Raw genomic sequence first — 10,566 nt, forward strand, 5'->3', positions numbered from 1 at the left:
AACGTTCAATTCAAAGACAACAGTTTAGTAGTTGGTCTTCTTCAGAAGCCAGTCCTACAGTTTCAACAAGTCTGGGGGGAATTGTAAGTATTGTATTGGAAATTAACAAATTAGCTTTTAATCATTGTATAACATATCAAAATCATTTGTTGATTTTCAAGAAGTGCATGATCATACGAATTAGTTCAGTTTAGATAAGATCATATGAAATAAGTGACAATTTAATGACAGTTTTAAGCATTTTAATTTATATGATCTTTTAATCATGAGGCAATATTTAATATGTTTATTAGTAAACATTATCAAGCACATTATATCATGTTTCTACTATAACTATTTGAATAAAAATTAACGAATGATCCGTTAAGCATTACATAATATTTATTAATGATTTATTAATTCATGTTATTATATAGTGTTACCCAGTCCACAACTCTGAACTATGATGCAGCTTGGAATTAAGCCACATCATGTTGGGTTCATCTGGCCAGAGGTGAATTGGCCTGATTTTTGAAAGGTTGTTTTTCTTGCTTTTCATCACCACACTGTAAAACCCAACAAGGAACTTAAATCAAACCATTTGAGTAAACCTAATTTGTCAGGTTTTTAAGGATATCTGTTTACTCAAATGTTTGAGTTAAGTTACTTGTCGGGTTTTACAGTGTGCAGTAGAGCTTGGGTTCCTTGTCATTGTCACATTTTAGCTTGGAAAGCATGATGTTTGCCAATATTATTGACTTGACTGAACGCACACTATTAGATGAGGACTTAACTGAGCCTGATGATGAAATCACTTCTCTAGAGCTGCTTTATAGATAAATGAAATTCATTCCAAAAATGAATGGACTTTACTCACTGTAAAACCCGACAAGTAAACTTAACTCAAACCGTTTGAGTAAACAGATTCCCTTGATTTAAACCATGCAAGTTTTAAAACTTTTCAATTAAGTAATTAAGTGATTAACTAAGTGCTGATTGAGCATTAGTGATGAACGGCTGATGTTAACAAACAGAATCACTGAACAAAAGAGAAACACAAGAACTACTACAACTGACTTTAGATGCAGTCTTAGATTAAATCATCTGGAATAAAATACATTAAATCTCGCAAGATCTGATTAAACAACCCCGCAAACATCATCATCAGCTCCACTTATTTATAACCAGACTGACTTTATTTCTGTCAGACATCTACAGAAGATCTTATTGAGAATTAACTAAGGTTTAGATGTTGATTTACTGTTTCATTTGAAGTAACCATGTTAGAGATCACTGTTTGCTTTAGTTTGGCTCTTGACCCTTGATTTCTGATGGGTGACAGTTAACAGGTGTGCTAGATAAATAAAAGGTGACTTGACTTGACTAACTGATGATGAAGAATTGACAGAGCAGCCATCATGTATTAGACAGAGTTCTAGGTTATTACATGTACAGTTTTTAGGTCCTATAATTAACACCTCAGAATTTAGCAATAAGAAATTACTCCTTGTCCAGATTTTCATTTCGACTATGCATTACATATTTTTTTTAAATTGTCATGTTTCTCTGGGCCTCTACAAATATAGAGCTGAGTATCATCAGTATAACAGTGAAAGCTAACACTGTGTTTCCAGATGATATCCCCCAAATGTTACATGTAAAGCATGAAAAGTAATGGCCCTAGTACTGAGCATTGAGGTCCTCTGTATTGCACTTGTGATCGATATAATACCTATTCATTCACTGAAACGAATTGATGGTGGTCAGATAAGTACAATTTGAACAATACCAATGCACTTCCATTAAGAGCAACAAAGTTTTCTAGTCTATTCAAGAGAATGTTGTGGTCAAAAATACTCAACACAGGACTAAGATCCAATAGAGAATTTTTGTGTAACGTGGGAGCCGATGAGACGTGAGATGTGCAGATCCATGTGCAAACTTTATTTGGTCACAGACGGGGCCGTAACAGGCATGGATCAATAAACTGGCAAACCCGTATATATAGGGCAAGACAAAGAATATTCCAAGGGCAATAGTGTGTCTTTGATGAACGAACGATATCCAGAGGGCTAGGCAAGAGGGGTAATCCAGAATCCAGAGCAAAGGGTCAAAACACGAGAAACAAGGCAAGGCAGGAAAAAGACTAAACTATGAAACTACAAACTACGATAAGACTATGAAAACTATACTGACACAATACTATGAAAAACACTGAAAAAAAGTGAAAGAAAAAGTGATGTTACATTCAGCCAAGTATGGTGACCCATAGTCAGAATTCGTGCTCTGCTTTTAACCCATCCAAAGTGCACAAACACAGCAGTGAACACACATGTCACAGGTTGGAGCGGACCACTGATGTCATGAGTCTCGCCCCTCCCTAGTTTCCACCTCGAGGAGGTCCCAAGAACACCCCAATGACCAGACACACGAGAGAGAGTGGGTATAATTAAAACTAACTTTATTTAAATTATCTAAAAGTTGTGAAGGGAAGGGAAAAGGGAATCTAAAATCCACTCTCGGGGCCAGAGAGTATAGGTCTGAGTCGCTTCTGACTCTAAGGTAAGCGTGTAGGTGAATTGGTGCCCTTTCCTTCCCGTGGCTCAACAGGGTTTTTCTCAGTAGTGCCTTTCTGTTTCTCCTGCAGGAGAACCGTCGGTGGGGCCCTTCCAGTCCCTGCACGCAAAGTAAAGGGGGTATGTAATTCTGATGAATTGGGTGGGGTGCGTACCTGACGCCGTTCGCCACGAGATTCTGGGTCCGCGGTTGGAAATGCCTGAAAGGTCCACAGGTAAGTATGCAGGTGAATATATTGGGGTCTTGGCCTTCGGTGTATAGGTAAGTATGCAAGAAAGATACACAATCCTTAACTTCGATTTTTGTCCCGGTAAACCCTACGGATGGAGTTTGCAGGTGAGTATGCAAGGGCGATACACTGGTATTTCACTCAGGGCGTACAGGTAGGTATGCAGAAGGACAACTGAGTCTTTACTTTGGACGTACAGGTGAGTATACAAGGGCAACTAGAGCTTGACTCTGGGCATACCAGTAAGTATACAAGGACAATACGCTGGCTCTTAGCTTTGGGCATACAGGTAAGTATACAAGGGCAATACACTGGCTCTTAGCTTGAGGCGTACAGATGGGCATACAGGGGCAACTGGAGCTTTGCTCTGGGCATGCAGGTGGGTATACAATGACAATACTGAATGGATACAACTCACAGACCCTCGAAGAGGTGGACGTCAGGCTTTAGCCCTTTTCAGCTCGGGAGCCTAGAGAAGGTGTATATGTCACGACAACTGTGGTATTCTTCACCGGGGCAGACTTCCCAGACCAACACTCAACACGGTCACCTCCAACCGTGGAAATACTCCCACGACGACTCAAGCTTAGACCAAGCTTAGACCTGTAGGACTGGTAACAGACAGACAGAGTTCCTTCACTAATTTACTTAGCTTCAGTGAATATATGGAGAAAGACACACCACCTCTCGAATTTGACCAAGAGTGGATAGAAGTACAGATTGAAGTTGCTGCACGTTGGGCCTTCCACGGCCTCAGCTGGTGCCACCACGCTGGGTGACTTCAGGTAGATTTGTGCCACAGGGTATGTTCCTCAGGAATGACTCGAACGCTTCCCTCTCCTCTCTTACAGACAATGGACCAGAGATCTAGACAGGGGCGAACCTCTGAAAGCGCTTCACAAACAGGTATTCATACACCAGGGCTACACAGCTGGATGTTCATATAGCAGCCAACACTTCTCTCAGTCTTCGTCCCCCACAATATGCACACTGTTCCTTACTTGCTATTGTTGACATGTCACCACTCGGCGGAGTAGGGGTCCAAAGCCACGAGCGGGCATGTATATAAAAGACGGTCGTCTCACAACACCGGTGCACGTTCTTCTCCACAGGGTTTTCTCTCCCAGCCTAGAGGGTGATTACTGACAACATGACACAGCACGACACTGCAGACTTCAAGTGTACACACAGCAAAGAAAAGGACTCACCCACTGCACTCCACACACTCACAGTGAATTAGGGTCAAAACCACATAGGACCGGGGATTAGTTCCTGGACGTTGGGGGCACCGATGCAACAGACGGCCAGAGGAAACGTCACAGCCACGACAAGGCACCAGACTCCTTTTTTGCTGGTCCCGGCTCACCCACCAATCCTATTACGGTGGGGCCGCTCACACTGGTCACAACTCACAAGAGGTATATGGATATTCCACACTTGCAAAGTAACTGTTGACACGACAAATATTTCAGTATACTCACACTTTCATTAACACTGGATCTTTCCACTTCTCTTCCAGATAACCGACATCCGACACAACTGGCAGCACAATCTCCTTCCTGCAATCCTAGCAGATCTTCAATGGGTGTTAACTTCACATCACACAATGCATCTGAACACAATGCTCCAATAAAGATATTCATATACTCAGCCCTGTGTGTGTATCTCTCTTTGCCCAAGCTCCACAGTACACCATACACTCTCTCTTCAACTCTCCCCTCTGCTCCGTTGCACCCACAATAACTACTGGGAATCACCAACCACTTCCTGTGTTTCTGATGCCCTATTTATGTGTCCCCTCTTCACCAAATTGCCCAATCAGTGATCGCCATGCTCAACTAGACACCTGTTCCCAATAACATGCCGATTTGGGTTCGCCAGCGTTCCCGGAAGCGGCAGTGTTTGCGATATATGGTCCGGAACTAATCTTCCTCATTTTTGGTTCCGCCCCGTCACAGTCACTCCGTGACACACACACCATGAACACATACCCGGGGCAGTGGGCAGCCATTAATACTGCGACACTCGGGGAGCAGTTGGGGGTTCGATGCCTTGCTCAAGGGCACCTAAGTCGTGGTATTGCCGGATTGAGATTCAAACCTACAACCCTAGGGTTAGGAGTCAAACTCTCTAACCACTAGGCCAGGACTTCGCCACATTGCATGAATGAATTGAATGGCTTGGTATTGCAGCTATTGCTAGGGGAGGGATATGTGCATAACAATTCTTGGCAGTGTGTGAAAGGAAGTCCAATGCTTATAAAGCATGTTTGATGATAGTGCTGTGTCTGTGTGTAATTGGTGGCAGCTTTGTGTGATTGTTTTCAGGCGAATATAATTGGTGGAATGTAGCCCAGGATGTACTGTGTAGTGTGAGATTCTGTGTTGTGGAAGATAACCTCTAGTGGTGATTTAACGAAAGTTCAGTGACCAGATCATGACATAGCCCCCCAAGGAGTGGCTTCCAGACACTCTATACAATCTAGGAGGGTGGTGGAGCAGAGGCGGAACAGGGGGAGGAATGGAGGGCCAAGTCCACGTGAAAAGGAAGTGGACGGGGACTGAGGTACAGGCAGCAGAGCAGGAGTCCACCAGGCCAGAGCAGGTGGAACTGGAGCCTACCAGAGCAGAGCAGGCTGAACTGGAGCCCACCAGGGTGGAGCAAACGGAACTGGAGCCCAGCAGGGCAGAGGAGAGGACCATTACAGCCGAGCAGATGAAACTGAAGCCCACCAGGGCGGAGCAGGTGGAAATGGAGATCACCAGGCCAGAGCAGGCAGAACTAGCGCCCACCAGGGCAGAGCAGGCAGAACTGGAGACCACCAGGGCAGAGCAGACGGAACTGGAGCCCACCAGGGTGGAGCAGAATCTTAGACTGAAGTGTGTGAAAGGAAGTCCAGTGCTTATAAAGCATGTCTGATGATAGTGCTGTGTGTGTAATTGGCAGTTTTGGGAAATGGAGCAATGGGAAATGTAGTCCAGGGTGAACTCTGTGGGAGTCTGTGTTGTGGAAGATTACCTTTGGTGGTGATTTAACCAAGAGGGTCTGGCTGCAGACTTGCACTTGCACTCTCAGACTTGCATTCTCAGACTTGCACTCTCAGACAATTGCACTTCCGCTAGCGACGTCACTTGCAGTCTTTATTTTTTATTTTATTGATTTTTTTTTTTTTTTTTTTTTTACGTTTTGTTTGAATTTCCTAACATTTTATAACAGTAGCCAGGTGGTGAAGACAATAAAAAAATAAACTAAATTACAATGTCACTTGCAATCGCTACTTTCACTCTCTGCTACCTGCAACACTTGCAATCAACACAAATCATGCTTGTTGCCAATGGAGACAAGAAGCTGTGGTGGTGAATAAACGCTACGCACAAAGTTTCGCGTTAAGCATTTTTCCATATAGAATAAACAGTCTACAACTTGTTTATATCACTGTCTTTTTCCATTAAGCTACATTCTGTGTTTTATTTATAATGATTTTCTATAGGAGAAAAAAGTTTAATGTACAATTTAACGCACTGCGTTCTGTACTCGTCTGCTTGCCTGTACGGAGCTGATCATTTTAAAATAATTTAATGCATTTCATAATGCACGTTCATATTTGCTGGTCTGTATATACTTTGAGTCAACAACAAGACATATAGGCTATGCCTACTGAATTGTCTTTATCATCTTAGTCTGTTATTAGGCCACATTAAGTGTTCGCATTGTGTTCATAGCCATCTGCTTGCCTTATTAATTAAATAATAACTATATATCGAATTTGGTCTTTTAATTGAACTTAACGTATCCTAATACATTATGCCATATTAAGTGTTTTTTCTACAGGATGAAAACGCTTAACTTAAAACTTTGTGTATAGTAGTGGGCCTACTAATTTAGTTTTAATCGTTTAATCACCACCACAGCGTCTTGTCTCCATTGGCAACATGCACGATTGTGTTGACTGCAAGTGACGTCACAGGTAGCGGAGAGTGCAAGTAGCGATTGCAAGTTACATTGTAATTTAGTTTCTTTTTTCTTTTCTTCACCACCTGGCTACTGTTCTAAAATGTTGAAAGATTCAAACAAAAAGTTATCAATAAATAGAAATAATAATAATAATAATAAAGACTGCAAGTGACGTCGCTAGCGGAAGCACAAGTGTCTGGGAGTGCAAGTCTGAGAGTGCAAGTGCAAGTCTGCAGCCAGACCCTTCTCAATTTAACAGAGGTTCAGTGACCGGATCATGACAGTATGACTTCTGGAAGTACCTCTTTTAGGAGCATAAATGGAATAGGGTCTAACATACATGTTCTTGGTTTAGATGATTTAACAAGTTTATACAATTCTACAACCTGTGTTGGATTGTCTAAATGAATTACAAATAATATATATATATATATATATATATATATATATATATTGTTTGTTCTAGTTTGTTTAGACTACTGTAATTCACTATAGTATGGTACTGTATAAGTGAGTTCTCTATAATGCCCTTACAGATGGTTCAAAATGCTGCTGCAAGGTTGCTGACAGGCAAACAGAGGTTTGATCACATCTCGCCTATTCATATTTGACTAAACTGGTTACCAGTCATATTTAGAATTTGTATTTTTTTATATTTTTTTTATTTTAACTTTTGTTTTTAAATCTCTGCACAATCAAGCCCAATCTCTAAATAGAGGCAATCTCTACTTGTAAACCAAATAGGTCCCTAAGATTCAGTAATCTTGGTCTCCTCTCTGTTCCTAGATCGAGGTTCTATTGCAGAGGTGATTGACTCTTTGCTGTTGCTGGTCCTAGTTTATGGAAAAAATTACCCGTTTCTATCAGAGCTGCGCCCAGTATTTAAATACCTGCTTAAAAAACATGTTTTGTCAATAACTTTTATCTAGCCATGTCAATTGTATTGTTATACTGTGTTTTTGATGTTTTGTGGTTTTTTATGTTTGATTTTAGCTGTATTGTACAGCACTTTTGATCAACAAGTAGTTGTGTGAAAGTGCTTTATAAATGAAGAAAGAAGAAAAGAAAGAAGAAGTGTCTGAATAAATTTTGGTTTAACTGTAGCTATAATCAAAAAATTCTCATCTGGAGCAGAAAATAAAGTTACCTTGCACTTTCAAAGTTCTATTCCTGCAATCTAACAACAATTTTCCCAATTATAATTACATGATTTAAAAATAAAATAAAATAATTCTTAGCAGAAAATCTTACAGATTAACTCCCTGGGGTCAATGGTTGAGCCATAATGTTAAATGTAGATAAGACACATGCTGTCACATCTGGTCAGAATCATAGATTGATAGATAAATAGATAGTAAAAAAAGAAAGATATAGGCTATTTGCAGCATTGTTGTTTCCTGCTGTGTTTTAGCAAAAGTAATCTATAATTTTGCTGCTCACTGTGTTTCTGTTGTGGATAAAATAACCGTGTCATCCAGGTCCGGAGAGAGACAAAAGTGCACAAAGCTGAAAGGTAGGGTGCCCCGGAGGTAAAATGCTCGGTTCACTTAGTTTTGTCGTGGCCACTACATAATAACTCAGGGGAATGTGATAATATGTCGTGGCCACAAGATATTAATTTGTGGGAACATCATATTAACTTATCGGAAAGTGATATTATGAGTTTAATGAGTAAACAAGCCTGTGTGACCAGAGCAACCTGGTATTATCAGAGTTGGATTAATTATTATTATTTATTTATTTTTTCAATTGAAAAATTATTATATTATTTATTATAAAAATTATTACATTATTAAATCATTATACTAACTATAGGCCTTTGCTACTGGTCTGTATTACACACGATATTCAGCATTCAAATTAAGTTTATTATGAATAAATGTAACATAAAGTACATATTATAAAATAGGCCTACAAGAAAATGTTTTTATCCATCCGTTATCATTATTATTGATATATATATATATATATATATATATATATATATATATATATATATTTTTTTTTTTTTTTTTTTTTTTGCACTACATTTCGATCTATCTGCTTAACAATCTGACTACTTCTGTAAATAATGACCTAATGTAAATGCCTGACACGCCAATAAAACTTTGATTATGCTGACTGGAATTTTTCTAGAATGCAGTTTAAATTTAACATATATTTCATTTTATTTTGGCTATTTAGTAGATCATAATTATAAATACTATAGTGTTTAGTTGATGAATTAATAATTCACATAGTTTCATTTGCAAAGGAAAACACAACATGTTCATTTTTCATCAAACATGGGCATAAATACAATCATAATGCCAAAACTTTACTGGCATAATTGTCAGGCGTTTATTTGCAGAATATATGGTAGGCTAGCAAATACAAGCATAATTATACAAAACATTAGCTAGGTAAAGCTATACACAAATTAAAAATGGAAATAAGCATATATAACAATACATATAAAAATCTCTAATAGATTAGCTCTAATAGATTAATATCTCATGGCCCCAACATATGATCATATTGTCCCGGTTCGCAGGTTTGCTTGCTCATTTTGTGTGTACTGCACTGATCTGATTGCTTATCAGCGCCAGCTGCGCTCACGAACAATCAGATCAGTCGCAGGTGTGTCTTGTTTATTAGCCCTATATGTAGGTCTGTGTCAGTCAGGTTCAGTGTCAGATTGTTTGGTTTGCTGTCTCTGTTCTGATCTCTGTTCTGTACAGTTCTGGTCCCGCTCTTGGTTTGCTCGGAGATCCAGCTTATATGTCTGCTTGAACTGTGGTCTGCCTATGTTTGAGGATCGTCGCAGCACATCACATTTCTGGTCTGCTCTGCTTGGAGTCTACACTGCAGTTGTCGTGTTTCCTATGACCTGTTTGTCTGCCAGCAATTATGTTTGGTCTACTGACGGTTTCATTAAACCTTATTAATACTCGCTACTGGATTCTGTTGTATGATTCCTGACATAACGATCTGACCACGTTATGGATCCAGCGAGTGTAAACAAACTTAGAGAAGCCCTTCACAATAATAATGCGCGATTTGATCGACAAGACTAAGAGATCATGGCTTCTGGTCGAGCAATACAGGCCTTGGTGGTACAGGTATCTGTAAATGGAACTGCGAGGAGCAGTGGGACATGTTTTTGCATGGGTTGGCCGACCGCATCCAGAATGAGATATACACCCTAGAGTTGCCTGTAACTTTGGATGGGTTGATTGATCTAGCTATCAGAGTAGACACAAGGTTACAACGTCAAAGTCGTCCAACCCTCGGTATTGATTACCGAGGGTTGAACAGCATCACGGTAAAGAATATTTATCCTTTGCCGCTGATGTCTTTAGCTTTCGAGAGGCTGCAGGGAGCTTCTTGGTTCACCAAGTTAGATCTACGTTACACCTATCATTTGGTCTGCATCAGGAAGGGGGATGAGTCGAAAACCGCGTTTAATACCCCCAGGGGGCGTTATGCCTTTCGGTCTTTCCAACTCCCCCGTGATTTTCCAGGCACTCGTTAATGATGTGCTGAGAGACATGGTTGATCAGTTCATATGTTTACCTGAATGACATATTGGTTTTTTCTTTCTCTCTCCAGGAACACGTTCAGTATGTCAGACGAGTGCTTCGCAAGGCCCTGCAGAGGTTTCTGGGCTTTGCCAATTTTTACCGGCGTTTTATTCGCAAATATAGCCAACTAGCCGCGCCTCTGACAGCCTTGACCTCCACCATGATGACTTTCAGGTGGTCTAGTGCAGCTGATGTTGCATTCTTTAAACTCAAGAACTGCTTTGTATCAGCCCCCATTCTTGTTGCTCCTGATACCTCTCGTCA

The sequence above is a fragment of the Carassius gibelio genome, chromosome B15, assembly GCF_023724105.1.
Source record: "Carassius gibelio isolate Cgi1373 ecotype wild population from Czech Republic chromosome B15, carGib1.2-hapl.c, whole genome shotgun sequence".
Classification (NCBI taxonomy): domain Eukaryota; kingdom Metazoa; phylum Chordata; class Actinopteri; order Cypriniformes; family Cyprinidae; genus Carassius; species Carassius gibelio.